The following is a 15,660-nucleotide window of genomic DNA, read 5'->3' on the forward strand; positions in this document are numbered from 1 at the left end:
ATATTTTTACTGTTCATCGGCGCATTATGTCAATCTGTGGAAGAGAGCCGAAGATTTCACCTCAGGGGAATGGTAGCCTACTAGTGGAGGTTACATCCCCTGAAGAGGGTTCCTGGCTGGCTGCCCAGTGTAAGGACCTGGATGCGCTATTTACTTGTGTCCCTCATGCTTTTTTCAATCATAGTCGAGGTGTTGTTTTCTCCAAAGACTTACTTCGCTACAGTGAAGAGAAGCTGCTTGAAGAACTCCAGGTCCACAGGCTTGTTAAAGTGGAGAGGTTTCGGAAGAAGGTTGATGGTGTACTTATCCCAACTCCATCCTTGTTGCTGACGTTCGACTGTACTGTTCTCCCTTCATCCATCAAGGTGGCTTGGTTGTCCCTTAGGGTCAAACCCTTTGTACCAAACCCACGATGCTGCTACCACTGTCAGATGTACGGGCATGTTGGGCGAGTCTGTCGTCGTTTCCAACAAGGCCTCCCAGTGGTGTGTGTCAGTTGTGGAGAATCCACTCAGGACAGGACTGTCCTGGACCTGTTTGTTGTTTGCACTGTGGCGAGGCACATCCTGCTTCATCTAAAGACTGTGCCCGGTTTTGCTTGGAGAAGGAGATCCTCCTCATCCGTAATCGGGATAAAATAAGCTTTTCTGAGGCCAGGAGTAGAGCCATGTCATCTGTTTTCCGTAACGGAGTGTCTTATGCAACAGTTTTGTCCGGTCATAGCCGTCCTCATCGTCCTGTCCAGCAGCAGACTCGAGTTCCTCCTGTTGTGTCAGCTCCTATGCCTTCATCTGTTGATCCCATGCCAGTGGAACAATCTCCCGCACTTGAGACGGTTCCCACTACAGTTCAAGACTCGACCTCTACATCTATGGAATCCCCTGGTAGTCATGGTGCACATTCTTCATTTGCTAAACGTCATCGTGGTTCCTCAGAGTCTTTGAGTCTTGAAGATCCTCCAAGCAAGGTGTCGGTCGTGGAGTCCACATCCTCTGTAGTTAGTCCATCTGTGCTACAGCCCTCGGACCCTGCTTCTGGGTCTTCGGGGGCTTCTGGGGTGTCAGGTCAGTCTGGCACTTCTTCCTCCGGGGAATCGGATGTTCCTCCTCCGGTTACTTCGGAGGATCCTGTCCTGCCCCCTCCACGTTTGGAGGCTAGGACCCCAATCCCTCCTGCTTGACCTCTTGGTTCACTGGGGGCAGCGGGCAGGGTTCGGAGTAGCTCTTCCTCTCCTGCTGGGTAGCGACGGGTGTCTGTGAAGTCTTCCAACACTTCGCAGACCCCAGGCCCTCGTTCTAGCCATGCTGCTGCCCGTGACAAGCCCCTTAGTGGGCGTATCCGCATTCCCAAGAAGATTGTCTCCCAGGGTCGCTCAGTGGTTTCCACAAAGTGACCCTTTCTTTTGTGTATATAGTTCCTCCATTTTAATATTTTTAGTATTTTTGTATGGTTTTCTATTTGTCCCTCTCCCCTGCCCCTTTTTATTTCAATAGTTTTAATGGCTAATATTAATCATTGGAACTGCCGTGGTTTATGAGCCAACTGGGAGGAACTCCATTGGCTTCTGACTGAGTATTCACCTGTGTGTGTTTGCCTACAAGAGAATGGTTTGTGATGCTGCGCCTCCCAGTCCACCTGGTTACCAGGTTTTTTATTCAGATCCTCTTCCTGGACAGGGTCATGGTGGGGGTGTGGCTATTCTAGTGCGCAGTGACATACCTTTCACTGCTGTGAGTCTTAACACTCCACTGCAGGCTGTTGCTCTCCAGATTTTCCTTCCCCGTCCTTATACTGTGTGCTCTTTGTACCTCCCTCCTAGTGCCACTCTTGAGAGGGTTGATCTTGAAAATCTTATTTGTGCACTTCCCTCACCCTATTTCTTGCTGGCCGACATGAACAGTCATCATCCCCTGTGGGGTGGCTCCACAGCTGATGCTAGAGGTACTATGTTAGCCTCCATTGTGGAGGATGTGGACCTGTACATTTTAAATTCTGGTGAAGTTACTTACTTCCATAGTCAAACGGGTATTTTTACTTCTATTGATTTGTCTCTGTGCTCTGCAGGGGTAGCCCTGAATTTTACATGGGCTGTGTTACCAGACTTACACGGCAGTGACCACTTCCCTATTTTATTAAGATCGACACAGAGTGAGCCTCGGCGTCGTCTTCCCCTCTGGCGCTTGGATAGGGTAGTCTGGCCGGTTTTTGAGGAGCTGTTTTCCCCGAACCGATGTATGGAGGATTTTGTCAGCACTGATGCTGCTGTTGAGTATTTCACAGACTTACTACACTCGGCGGCACTGCAGAGTACTCCGAGAACAGCTGGTCACTTTCCTTGCCGTCCAGTTCCCTGGTGGACTGATGAATGTGCTTCTGCTGTTCGGGCTAAACGTGCTGCTTTCTCCCAACTTCGTCGTCACCGAGGTGACCCTGGTTACTTAGCGGCATATAGGAGGGCCCGAGCTCATGCCCGGCGGGTTATGAAGGAGGCTAGGAGGAAGTCTTGGGCATCATTTGTTTCTTCAATTTCTTCACAGACTCCTCTCACAAAAGTGTGGAAACGGGTGAGGAAGATTTCAGGGAAATTTCCCGTTCCCTCTCCTCCTGTTTTATCTCATGCAGGTGTGGTGGTGGCTCATTCTTCGTCTGTTGCCGAGATATTTGCAGCTCATTTTGCTAATGTCTCTAGGAAGGACACCTCATCCCCGTCGGCACGCCGCTGACGGCACCTGGAATCTTTGGGCATTAGTTTTCCATCTACTGCGGAGGAGTCGTATAATGTTGCTTTTTCTGCTTCTGAACTTCAGACGGCATTGTCGCAGTGTCGCGACTCGTCTCCAAGCTTGGATGATGTCCCATGTGCCTTCTTACACCACTTGCCTGATGCAGCCCTTCATTTTCTGTTGTCACTGTATAACAGAATTTGGTGCAATGGTGGGTTTCCGACCTCATGGGGTGTTGCTGTGGTTCTCCCCATCCCTAAGCTGGGTAAGGATCACTTGCAGGCCACTAATTATCGCCCTATCTCGCTGACATCTTGCCTTTGTAAAGTCCTCGAAAAGATGGTGAATAGTCGGCTCATGTGGGACTTAGAGAAGGGTGGTTGCTTGTCTCCAGTCCAGTGAGGGTTTCGGAAGATGCGGTCGACCACAGATGCTCTCCTTTCTTTAGAATCTTCCATCTGCCAGGCTTTTTCAACTAACCAGCATCATATCACAGTGTTCTTTGATTTGGAGAAGGCGTACGACACTTTCTGGCGTCATGGTATATTGCAATCTCTTTATGAGTTTGGTCTCCGTGGGCAACTCCCCACTTTTATCCGGGAGTTTTTATCTAATCATTTTATTCGGGTCCGAGCCGGGAGTGAACTGTCTACTGCACGTACCGTTGAGGATGGTGTGCCACAAGGGAGCATACTAAGTGTTACCCTTTTCGCAGTGGCAATTAACAGCGTTATTTCTGTGCTCCCTGATGGTGTTCGTGGCTCTCTCTATGTTGACGATTTATCAATCTCTGTCACTGCCTAACGGATGTCAATGGCAGAAAGGAGGATGCAGATGGCTCTCAACCGTGTCTCTAGATGGGCTGATGAACGAGGTTTTCGATTTTCCTTCAAGACGACCGTTGCCATGCATTTTTGCCACGTTCGTGGAGTCCACCCTGACCCAAACCTTTTTTTAGATAGGCGTCGTATTTCGTGTTTAAAGGAAACCCGGTTTTTAGGGCTGATTTTTGACAGCCGGTTGACTTGGGTCCCTCACTTGAGGTACGTAAAAGCCGAGTGTCTCAGAGCATGGGGTCTCTTGAAAGTTTTAGCGCACACATACTGGGGAGCTGATCGCAAGACCCTCCTCCTCTTGCATCAGTCTCTGATTTTATCCAAACTTCATTATGGATGTGAAGTTTATTCCTCTGCCTCAGAAGCCCGGCTTCGTATTTTAGATTCCATACATCATGCTGGTGTTCGTCTCGCCACTGGGGCATTCCGATCTTCCCCGATTTCGAGTTTGTTGGTTGATGCTGGTGTCCTTCCTCTAGACTTGCTCCGCTCTTCCCTTTTGATGAGATGTTGGTATCGCTTATCTCGTCTCCCAGACTCTGTGCCCTTTGTCAAGGTGTCTCAAGATTCTCGGTCACCTATTTTTGCCACTCGGCCATCCTTTCCAAAGCCCTTTGGTTTCAGGGTGCAGTCGATTATGTCTAGCTTCTCTGTTCCTTCTGTGCCGATCACTCCCCACCGTGTCCCGAGGGTGGGCTACTGGCTTCTCCCTAGGGTGACATTTTGTCGTTTCTTCTCATCCAGTAAGGCCTCCCTTCCTTCTCAGGTTTTATTTTCTCTGTTTTTAGAGCATGCCTTTTCTCATGGGGACTCCATACCAGTTTATACTGATGGATCTAAGTCTGATGTGGGTGTGGGCTTTGGTGTGGTGTTTCCCACCTTCTGTCGAGGTGGGAGCCTGCCTGTGAATTCTTCTGTTTTTACGGCTGAGCTGACTGCTATTTTATTTGCCCTTCAGATTCTCTTCACTCTCCCCCACACTGCTTTTACTGTTTTTAGTGACTCACGAAGTGCTCTTTCTGCAATGGAGTCTTTTAATCCCTCTCATCCTTTTGTTTTATCCATTTTAGAGTGGCTTTTCCTTTTAGGGCGTCGTGGACGTTGTGTAGATTTCTGTTGAGTTCCAGCTCATGTAGGAGTGGCAGGGAATGAACGAGCTGATCAGCTGGCCAAGGCGGCAGCGGCTCGTCCACCTCTTGCACAGTCCCTTCTGTATCGTCTGCCTGCTGCAGATATGCGCTCCTTTATTGCCTTCAGGGTTTGGTGCTGTTGGCAGGAGCATTGGGATGCCGTGGGTGCTAATAAGTTGCGCTCGATTTGCCAGAAGGTGGGCTCATTCAGTTACCAGGGCTTCCCTCGTCAATGGGAGACTGCTTTGTGCCGCCTCCGCATTGGCCACACCCGTTTCTCTCACGGTTTTTTAATGGAGAGGGCTCCTCCTCCATTCTGTGATGACTGTCTGGTTCCCTTGACTGTTCGGCACCTGTTGGTGGAGTGTCCTAGTCTTGAGGATTTGCGGCGTTGGTTCCTCTCTGACCACCAAACGGATGGTGGTGTGTATCATCTTTCCTCCGTGGTTGGGGAGGATGCCTGTGTCTTGGGAGGGGCAACCCTCTCCTTTGTGTAGGAGGCAGGACTTCTTAAGGATATTTAGAATTTCTCCTTTTTTATTGTGTGGCTTATCCTCTATTTTTTGTTTTTTGCTTCTTTCTTCTTTGTTATACGGCGGCATATGACCCTGGCAGTTGCGCCACCATGATTATTATAAAAAAAAAAAAAAAAAAACGTCATGTCCCGACCGATTTCCCACCTCCAACACGGCCCAATCCCGAGCTATTTTGGATTTTTTTTTTTTTGGCTAAAACCTCCGTTTTTGTTGAGAAACAAAGGAAAATCACCAAGAAAGGGCATACCGGGTTCCATAAGTGGTCAGAACAAGTGAGGCACTCCGCGTCAGATAACGTCTTCTGTCGCTGACGTTTTCTATGGTAGGTAATTTTGGGAGAAACAACACAGAACACACCTAGATTAATTGATTTGGATCTAATAAACAGTCACAACAACAATATAATGGTTTTCAATTATATATATAGGAAAAATAAGCATTGTTCCATCGCGCGAGCATAGCGAGTTTGGTCATTTTGGTTACACGCTAGTTTGCTAAGTTTCTTGTTTCAGTAAACATATCAGTTTTTCTACTTGCATAATACTGTTTCAATGACATTTTACCATTTATTACTTTATGTAAATGTTTTCAGCTGTTTACATTCATTACGATGATATTTAGCATAACTATTTTGCACATTTGCTTACTCAGCGGACTCGCTATGACTCTTCTCTCAACATACATTATATTTTTTTTTCTTTCATATTATTGTTTTTATGACATTGTCCATTTTTCAACCAATGTAAATGTTTTCACTTATTTACATTCCTTACGAGGGTATTTAGCGAAATGTTAGCGCATATTCACGTAGCAAGCACACTCGCTACCACTCGTGTTTCAACTTATACTTTATTTCTTCACTTCCAATATACTTCCCCACTTACATTACACCCGTTTCCACCTTATACTAGTATTTACATATTTACGGGCCTTATTTATTCCACTGAGCATTGAATATCGCATCTATATACCCCGCTAGGAATGTTTCGACTTAGATTATATTTATGCACTTACATAATCTTCCACTTACATTACATCCGTTTCCACTTTATACAACTATTTACATATTTACGGGCTTTATTTATTCAACTTAGCGTCAGAATATCGCATCTATATACACTTGCTAGAAATGTTTCGACTTAGAATATATTTATGCACTTACATAATAATTTTCCACTTACATTATACCCGTTTCCACTTTATACAACTATTTACATATTTACGGGCCTTATTTGTTCCACTGAGCGTCAGAATATCGCATCTATATACACTTCCTAGGAATGTTTCGACATAGAATATATTTATGCACTTCCATAATAATTTTCCAATTACATTACACCCGTTTCCACTTTTATACTACTATTTACATATTTACGGGCCTTATAATTACTCTGAGCGTCTGTATGTCGCATTTCTTCCTGAGTATGAGCATCATATCGCATTCACACCATATCAGAACTGCATCAAGGTGTGATATTCACTGAAACAAGGGAGAATGCAGAGACCCATGTTAAACTCAACGCACTCCCAGTATTTATCGCTCAGTTTAACCGCTACGTATTCACCCGGTCGGGAGTGTTTTCAGAACAATTTTTCACTGTGTCATAAATGATCGTCTTTGTGCGAGACATTAGCACTTCCGCTGAGCGATTTATTATGGGCGTGTTTCTCTCATTCTAGCCGTTAGCAATGCGGCCACAACACTCGCCTCTTTCTCACGATTTGAAGTCAGTCAAGATTTGTACGCCGCGTAAGCAGGTAGTGTGTGTGGCAGTGTCCTTCCTATGACGCAGTTCCCACCGCCGCCGTATTTTCACCTAGCGTGATTGGCGAGAGACTTAGCATGTGCAGTGTCCTTCCAGTAACGACGCCCAGTCATCCGCTTTGTCCACTTTTCTGACCAGTATTTTCTTTTCGTATTTTCCTAGGTTTAAGAGTTAGCTTTTGAGTGAGCGAGTGAGTGCGATCTCCTTATTTTGAATTCATTTTGAAATGTAACGTAAATTTACTGCTTTGTAATCAATAACTTTAACAGTTCTTTTTCTCGAGCTTAATGTAATGTAAACTCGTGTTTTATTTTCTATATTAAGCTTATTTCACTTATAGCTCCTAGTTTGCATAAACGCTTTGCTATTCATAACTGGTACTTAGGCCAGTCTTTTTGTATTAAGCTTAAAATCCGTTGTGCCAACCAGGAGTTAATGCACCAGCAAGAATCTGTTATCATTATTAGCATTAGTTATTGATTATCAGGGGTGAAGTCACTTTCTCCAGAGGCTAACAGTACTAACAAACAGAAATTGTGAGGAATTAGTCTCTGCTGTGTACTGTTGAGAAAGTTTATAAATTCTCGTCCTTAGAGAATCGGTGAAGCAAGCCGGCATAAAGTAATCATTGCTTGATTTTCACAAGACAATTCATTGTCCTGTTCCCAGTATTATTGAAATATTATCCTTTAATATTGCATATACTTAAAAACACCGTGACAATTGGCGACCTCATTCCAGGTTATTAACTCCTAGCTCTAAAGCTATTCACGAGATAATACTCACTCACTCATACTTAGGTATTTATTATTAAAGTCTATAGGCACTATCTTACTGGTGATTATTAATTCATTTTTATTAATGTACATAATAGTTTTCACAGTCAGTTGTTTGTTTAATTTTCTTTCTTTACCAGTTTAATTAGATAAAACTGGTCACCATTAATCTGTGCCTATATTCTTTATTTTTGATTATTGGCATCTCTCTTTGCAAAAATCGCAGTCAGTACTGAGTCGCTAGTTTATTTAGATTGAGTTAGTATCATGGCTGCCAACGTCTATGTACAGGAAGCTAGAGATATGGGGCTTAACGACACCGAAAAAATTCAAAACTACATCCTCTCATGGTTTAATTACGAGCAACAACGTGAGAAAGATGCTCGTGACGAACGCGAAAGAGAACGTGAACACGAGCGGAAACAATGCGAGGAACGTGAGAGAGAACGTGAACACGAGCGACAACAACTCGAATACGAGCAAAAACAAAGCGAACTCGAGTTAGTACAAAAACGAGAACAACGCGAATACGAGCGTGAACAACGAGACAGAGAACGAGAACACGAACGTGCCGTGCGACAAGCACGTGAAAAACATGAACTTGAAGTGCTGAAGCTCAAGTGAGATTCCTTGGCTTTAGACACATCTGGTGCAGCTGGCCCAAGCTCCACGAGTGCTCTCCCTGCACATGTTATGGCGACCCCACACATCAAGCTTCCCCCATACCAGGAAGGCGAGCAAATCGAGCCATACATAGCTCGTTTTGAAGACATGGCTCAACTTTACCAGCTGGATGATGCAGCTAAGCGGCTTCAGTTTCTTAGCCTGTTTAAGGGCCCTGCCCTCGATATTCTCCACTTAATTCGTGGAGACAAGCTCACGTATGAGACGATGAAGGCCGCACTTGTCAAAGCGTACGGTCTCACAGTTGACGACGCCAAGAGCCAGTTCATGAGGGCGCGTTTACAGGAAAAAGAGACTGCCGTTCAGTTTCTTGACCGGCTTACTGCTTTCTTAGATGAGTGGATGGAGAAAGATGAAACTCCTTCCACACGTGAGGGGATAATTGACCTTATGGTGTGCACGCAGCTAGAAAAGTCGTGGCCTACTGAACTTATGGCTCAGCTTGAGAACTGCCAGGTAAGAGATGCCAGCCCAATGGTGAAGAAGGCTGACGCATTCTTCACTGCATACGGGTATCAAACTCGCAAGCAGCATACCTGGAACAGGAAACCTGACAAATCTGGGAAACCGTCTCAGACTGAACCCCAGCAACAAGGCCATTCTCAGAATAATGGTCAAGGTCCAAAACTGCAGAGGAAGGACCAGGGGCAAAACACTCAGAAACCTGAGTGGAAGAGGTACAACAAGTACCCTAACCAGCAGCAGTATTAGCCACGCAACCGACCGTTGGGACTGTCCTTTTCACCACAAGCTCAAGTGAATAGGAGGCAGGAGGCAAACGCAGCCTTCGTTCCTCAGCAGCAGCACGGTGGTGACGTCCCTCGCAGTACAGGTACTCCCCTACAGTTCTCTAGTCCCACAGCGACAGTGAACTCCACTCCACAGATGGTCAATGCTCCAGCTCCTCAGATGGTGAGCACGATCCCTCAGGTATCAAGTTCTCAAGGCACCACATTTGCTGCATCGTTTGTTCCGCAGTCTCACCGATGTCTGGGTGCTACCTCCTCAGACCCTTCCACCAGTAACACTGCCTTTCTTGTTCAGCCAGGGTTTGTGGGAGGTGTTTCTGTAAATGTCCTGAGAGATAATGGTTCCTCAGGTTGCTCTGTCAAGCGAAGTCTGGTTCGGCCCAACGAGTACACGGGTAAGCAGATCCAAGTTGGACTTATTGATGGGTCAGTGAGATTGTTCCCTAAGGCACGAATCCAGGTGGCATCTCCTTTCTACACTGGCTTGACGGCTGCTGTTGTCATGCCAGAACCCTTGTTTGACCTCATTATCGGCAACATGCCAGGCTTCAAAAACAGTTGCGCCGTAGATGTTGCTACTCAGACTTCGGCTGTTGCTGTAACATGAGCCATGGCCAAGGCTCCGAATCGTGTCACCCCGTTGACCATCGCAACGCCGCAAGATTTGATTCGTAGTCAAGATATTGTCCAAGAACAACAGTCTGACCCGACACTTGCCTCAGTGCGTAAGAAGCTGGAGGGTAAAGTGATTAAGTATTCACGGGGAGGTCAAGCCAGGTTCCTTCGCAAGCGAGGACGGGTATACCGTGAGTCACATACACCCCAGGGCAAGGTTCGACTGCAGTTCGTCGTTCCTGCAAAGTATCGCCGGGCAGTGTTTGAATTGGGTCATTGTTCAGTCATGGGAGATCACATGGGCCAAAAGAAAACCTCTGACTGCATCCATGCTGACTTTTTCTGGCCAGGAATGGGATAGGAAATAAAAAGGCTTGTGCTTTCCTGCGACGTGTGTCAGCGTACCACTGACCGGGGACGTGTCCGTCCTGTGCCATTGAAACCAATGCCTGTAATCTCTGAACCGTTCGAGAGAGTAGCAGTTGACGTTGCTGTCTCCTAGGGCAAATGATGGATCAAGGTATATCCTCACTATTGTTGATTTCAGCACACGGTGGCCTGAAGCCATGGCCCTTAAGAATATAGAGGCCGTTACTGTTGCTGAGGCATTGATTGAAGTGTTCTGTTGCGTAGGTCTCTTCAAAGAGGTCTTAAGTGACCGGGGTTCGCAGTTCACCTCTGCGATGATGAATGAAGCATTTAGGTTGCTGTCTATCCAAGGCCTGCGAACTACGCCTTATCATCCCATGTGTAACGGATTGTGTGAGAGGTTCAGTGGGACTCTCAAGATGATGTTAAAGCGCATGGCCACCGAACAGCCAAAAGAATGGCCGCGGTTTCTTGCTCCTCTTCTGTTTGCTTATCGAGAAGCCCCACAGCACTCCTTGAAGTTCACACCCTTTGAACTGGTGTATGGAAGGTGAGTCCGTGGACCACTTCAAGTCCTTCGCGAGTTATGGGACGATGAAGAACCCGACCCTGAAGTCAAGACCACCTACACCTACGTCCTTGATCTAGCTGACCGCCTCCAGTCGACGTGCGAGTTAGCTAAGGAAGAATTGATCAAGGCACGCGAAGTTCAGAAAGCCTATTATGATAAGAAGGCAAAACTTCGGAACTTTAGTCCAGGCGATAAGTGCTTGGTGTTACTCCCCACTGCCCAGAACAAGTTGTTGATGCAGTGGAAGGGTCCAGTTGATGTAGTAGAGCGCATTTCAGACCTCGACTACATAATTCAAATGAGGAATCTTTGCAAAAGGTTCTACATTAACATGTTGAAGGCTTATCATGAGTCAGACCCCGAGGAGATTGGCCTACGAGTAGCTAATGATAATGACCAGCCACTGGAAGAAACTGGGGCAGCCGCGGTGATCCCAGCTGATGACCATGATGACGAGCCCTTAACCGCTCAGTCCCGTCAGGAAGAGACTGTCGGAGATGATTTACTTAATGCTGACTTAGCATTAGGTGACCAGAATGCCATAAGGTCACTGCTCTGTCAGTATGCTGATGTCTTCTCTGACCAACCTAAACTTGCAAAGGTTGATTGTCACAAGATTGAGTTGACCAGCGATACTCCCGTAAAAGTTAAGCCATATCCGATTCCCATGCGATTACTGGGCGCAGTAGACAACGAAATTGCGACATGGAGATTGCAGGTATTATTGAAAAGTCGTCATCTCCTTACTGCAGTCCAATGGTAGTAGTTCGCAAGAAAGATGGTGGAGTCAGGATTTGTGGCGACTATAGGAGGCTCAATGCAATCACCAAAGTGGATGGTGAGCTGATGGGTGACCACATTGCCATCTTCTCCAAGCTGGCAAGGCCACGATATTCAACGAAGCTCAATTTGGCGAAGGGATTCTTCCCGATTCCCCTTCACCCTGAGAGCCGTCGGTTCACTGCCTTTGCTACTCCTAGGGGGTTGTATCAGTATAAAGTCCTCCCATTTGAACTTGCCAATTCCCCAGCAGTATTCAATCGTGCCATGAGACAAGTGCTCCATGGTGTTGTAGGAGTAGAGATGTTCGTTGATGATGTCCTCGTTCATTCCACCACGTTGGGGGAGCACCTCAGACTCTTGGAAATTGTCTTCAGTAGACTCCAGAGTTTCAACATGACTGTGAAGCCTAGCAAATGTAAGATTGCTCACAGCGAGGTGGAGTTCCTTGGACATATTGTTGGCAACAATCACTGCAGGTGTCAGGGTGACAAGATCAGAAAGGTTAGAGAAGCCCCGAGACCCGTGACCAAGAAACAGGTTAGGGCATTCTTTGGCCTAGTGGGGTATTATACGAGTTTTATCCCCAACTTTGCTCTCATTGCCCAACCGTTGTACAAGGTGCTACGGAAATATGCCCCAAACACCATTGAATGGGGAGAAGTGCAAGAGAGATCTTTTGCCGTCCTTAAGAACATGTTGTGCAAGGAGCCTATCTTGCAGTTGCCTGATTCCAACAAACCTTTCATACTGCGCACTGATGCTTCACAAGATGGAGTAGGTGCCGTATTGATGCAGGAATCGGAAGGTGGAATCTTCCCAGTGGCATACCACAGCCATAAGCTAAAACCCACCAAGAGGAATTACAGTACTGTTGAGAAGGAACTCTTGGCCATGGTTGATGGTGTTAAAAAATAATATTATTATTTATATGGGGCACCATTTACTCTGGAAACTGATCATATGCCACTCACTAGTCTCAGCACGACCAAGACGGCTAATGCAAGATTGACACGCTGGACACTGTATTTACAGCAGTTTAACCTTGTTGTGAGATACATCAAGGGAAGTGATAACGTAGGTGCAGACCTGATGTCTCGCCTGCTAACTGCTGACTAACACGGGCAACTAAAAGTGTACCAGTAATTGCTGACGTCTCGCCCGTTGGCCTCACAGGACACAGTATGTCCAGGGCCTGTACATACATGTATACCATAAGTTAAGGGGGAAGTTTGAGAACCCTGCAGACAGTCTGAGGCTGTGTATGAATTACTTTCTGGGATGTCTCAAGCTGTGGGCCTCTCTGAGGATTCCCAGAGAATGCACAATATCCACACGAGTGTTCACATCCACGGTGGGTGTTAAAATGTGACCTGCCCGAGACTGCGTAGCTTCCTGTCATTAATCGTAAGCGTAGAGTTAATTAACCAGTAAACTGGGTTCCATTAGCTAATCGCAGCATTTGATGTCTTGCACAGACGCCCAGTCTTTTCGCTCATGACCACGTTCCCTGGTTAATTTAGCGAATTGCAGCGTTTGATGTCCTGCACAAATGCCTAGTCTTTTTGCTAATTAGGTATAGGGTTTAACCAGTAAACTGGGTCAGCGTTTGATGCCCTGCAGAAAAACGCCTTGCCTACGTTTCCTGGTTAATAATGTAAATAGTGTACTTGTTAGGACTCCATATTATAATTACAAATCATAATAGATAAATAGATAGATAGAGAAACAGATAGAAGCAGGAAGTCAGATGATGAGAAGGTATTGTGTCTGCGAGAATCGAGCAATGCTAAACATGCTTACACACTCTTAACTCAAGGAATGCTTTATATGCACATGACAGCGTCTCGTGACCATAAACACACATACACACATACTCACACACAGGCTTCTAGAACTTTCCAACCACAGTGAACACACGTGACACGACCCCTGCTACACCAGAATTTAGGAAGCAGAGTCATAAGGAGAGAGGCCATAGAATCGGCAGGTAGTGGGGAGAAAGGCTTAGCAATTTGGAAGAGAGAGAGAGAGAGCGAGACAGGGAGGTAGCTAGCGGAACTCTACTTATACTCACTCGTGTGTGAGAGACTTTGTTAATATTCCCAAGACAAATAAAAATAGTCCCATACTATTCTTTACCTCTCCTGTCATTGCATGACAAATGGGAACCAAGATTATCTACTTACAAACAACTCAAGTATAACAACCGCTCGTCCACAAGTCTAATATATATAACTTCTCACCAAGTAACTACAAAGTCTTTTTATGACATACTTTTTGTAACATAAGTACTGATTGCTAGGCAGAGAGAGAGAAATGACACTTTTGATTGTTTTCAAAGATGCAGCTGGAGGGTGCAGCATTGCCATGCAGAACAGCTGATCGTCCCTGACGCATGCTGCCGCCTCTTCTCTTCTGCCTCGTCGTCGTCATTTACTATTGATTTGCATTATATAATTTTACACGTAGGTACAGTTACACCACAACTCTCACACCTACACCGTGTATTACATACTTTACGCTACATAACAATTAGTTGTTAATGTAAATGTAGTGAACTTTTCGGTCAGTTTGACCTGAGTACAGGATTTTTCACCGTTATCACGGAGTTTTTCCCTCAAGCTTGCTTTTATTAACCCGCCCCGTCCCGACCACTTTTTGACCACTGGTACCCCCCAATCCCGACCATTTTTCGACCCCTTTTTTTTTTGCTAAAACTTTCGCTTTTGGTGAGAAACATCGAAAATTCATAGAGAAATCGCTCACCTGAGGTTTAAAATACTCATTACAGGTAGGAGAACCTCCTTACCTTACTGGGTTTTCTATCAGGCTGGCACCAAAGAAAACGAGTTCTATGGGAGAATAACTATTTCACACCACTCATAAACGGTATTTATTTATTTACTGTTACGAATTTATATGTAGTACAAGAGTATATTGGTTTTCAAGCAGTAATATAGGCATTATAAGCATTGTTTCACTCACTAATACCTGACCTTTTTTTGCCACATTGCCTGATCATCATTTCTAACTGTTTCTTCCTCTAATGCTATGTAAAGTTTGTCCTCCACATCGTCATTGATTGGGGAATCACTCTGGCCCTGAATTTCGTACCGTGGCATGACATGGCTATACTGGCCAGGTCACTGATAACAGGTGAATTGCTGAGAAAAGGGCATGCAAGGGGGGGGAGGAGGTCATGCTGGGTAAGGCATTGTCCCTGCCTGGCATCTTGTTGAGGAAGGTGTCCCGTGTATACGTACCAAAAATGACTCGCGAAAATTGAAAATTGTGGAAATTATGAACCTTGCAATTGCAGGACGTTGAAGTACGTCCTCGGGATTAGCTGTGACAAAACGTGAGGACGTGGAAGTACGTCCTCGGGATGGCGCGGGTTAACGTAAATACTAGTTTTTTTTTCGCTCACTGGCGACTGTGACTTTCTCCTGTAGCAGGATAGCACACACACGCCACTGTGTGAATCTTGTATGACTGAGTTAGGATTTATATGTATGTATATTGAAATTTTTTTTCTGAAGAAAAAAAAAAATTGATTTTTATGGGGTATAATGTCACGAGTCAGCACGATTTGAATTTGAATAAACTCGTGACATCAACTTTGGTGGGAAACCGCAAATCCCAGTATTTATCACTCAGTTTAACCGCTACATATTCACTCGTTCAGGAGTGTTTTCAGAACAGTTTTTCACTGTGTCATAAATGATCATCTTTGTGCGAGACATTAGCACTTCCGCTGAGCGATTTATTATGGGCGTGTTTTGCTCATTCTATTCGTTAGCAGTGCGGCCACAACACTCGCCTCTTTCTCACGATTTGAAGTCAGTCAAGATTTGTACCCCGCGGAAGCAGGTAGTGTGTGTGGCAGTGTCCTTCCTACGATGCAGTTCCCACCGCCGCCGTATTTCCACCTAGCGTGATTGGCGAGAGACTTGGCATGTGCAGTGTCCTTCCAGTAACGACGCCCAGTCATCCGCTTTGTCCACTTTTCTGACCAGTATTTTCTTTTCGTATTTTCCTAGGTTTAAGAGTTAGCTTTTGAGTGAGCGAGTGAGTGCGATCTCCTCATTTTGAATTCATTCTGATGTAAATTTACTTCTTTGT

The sequence above is a fragment of the Coenobita brevimanus genome, chromosome 20 (genome assembly GCF_032717465.1).
Source record: "Coenobita brevimanus isolate Jiangsu-jjx chromosome 20, ASM3271746v2, whole genome shotgun sequence".
In the NCBI taxonomy this organism is placed as follows: Eukaryota; Metazoa; Arthropoda; class Malacostraca; order Decapoda; family Coenobitidae; genus Coenobita; species Coenobita brevimanus.